This window comes from Haplochromis burtoni, unplaced genomic scaffold (assembly GCF_018398535.1).
Source record: "Haplochromis burtoni strain Fernald_Lab_line unplaced genomic scaffold, NCSU_Asbu1 Contig_1563, whole genome shotgun sequence".
In the NCBI taxonomy this organism is placed as follows: Eukaryota; Metazoa; Chordata; class Actinopteri; order Cichliformes; family Cichlidae; genus Haplochromis; species Haplochromis burtoni.
Window position 1 is genome coordinate 1595 of NW_024583924.1, and position 1221 is coordinate 2815.

The following is a 1221-nucleotide window of genomic DNA, read 5'->3' on the forward strand; positions in this document are numbered from 1 at the left end:
GTCCAGCTGCCCTGCAAAGCCACAGTTAATCTGCCTGAAGACGCTAAAGTGGAGTGGACGGACAGTTCACACAGGAAGGTTCACATATGGCAGAACAGACCTGGCAACCTTGAAGAACAGTTTGTGTTTTACAAAGATCGAACAGAGATGAAAAACAACCCGCTGACAACTGGAGACCTCAGTCTGACCCTGACATACCCCACTGACTGGGATGGAAAGACCTACACCTGCACCGTCTACAATGGACAGGGAAACACCCTGATGAAGAAACAGGTGGAGCTTAAAGTTAGAGGTCAGATAATACTTTGATTTTCACATGTGATGTACATAATTTGGACATATCACCCTTTTAACACTAATGTATCGCCATACTTTATCCTCCTGGTGAGTTAGGAAAGATCGAGCTTACTGATCGGCAACAGTTTGGAAATCGATCAGCATGAAGCTGAAGGAGAAACTGTCAGAGCAAAATCTTAAAGTGAACTCTGAAGCTGATCTGCAGACATCCCAGGGAGGTTGTACAACAATAAATACAACAATAATCTAGACAAGGACGCACAACACAAAGAAACTCTACTTGGAAATCTTTCTTAAGTGAATCTGTTTCTGCTTTCTTGTTATTACATTGGAGAAGATTCTCAGCAATCCTACTTTTAATGGTCTAAGCATCAATTCCACATCTTTAACTTAACTTCAAAAAAAGAGATGTACAACTGAATGTCATCTGCGTTGTGTAACAAGTAATGTCAAAGTGCCTGAAATCTGGTGAAGCGGGAACGAATATAACAGAAATAGTAAGAGTCTCCAAAACTGAACCTTTTGGCACACCAAAGGCATGATAAGCAGAAGAGGACCTGTGCATCCACGTAATCATCAGCTGTGAACAACAGAACAAAACACTGAGACATGGACAGGCAGTAAAGTCCAAGCTTCATTAATCTCATATGAGAGGGAAGAAAACAGTGTCAACTCAAAGAGAAATTTTCCCTCACAGCTTATGTTGTTTGTTGTCCTCTCAGTCTGTCAGGTGCAGGTGGAGGAGGGGGCGGAGTCTGTCCTGCTGCCCTTTCAAACCAAGAAAGACCTGCCTGCAGATGCTAAAGTGGTGTGGTGGGACATTCATGACAGGAAGGTCCACGTGTTATCAGACCAGGCTGGAGAACAGGACCAGGTTTACAGAGACCGAACAGAAATGAATAACAACCCGCTGAAAGCTGGAGA

At 43.4% G+C, this 1221-nt stretch overlaps 1 protein-coding gene across 2 annotated transcripts in view; it reads left to right on the forward strand.

Moving 5' to 3' along the window:
- LOC106632727 overlaps positions 1 to 1221 on the forward strand; it is a 21965-nt gene that overhangs the window by 1306 nt on the left and 19438 nt on the right. The window lies entirely within an intron of this gene.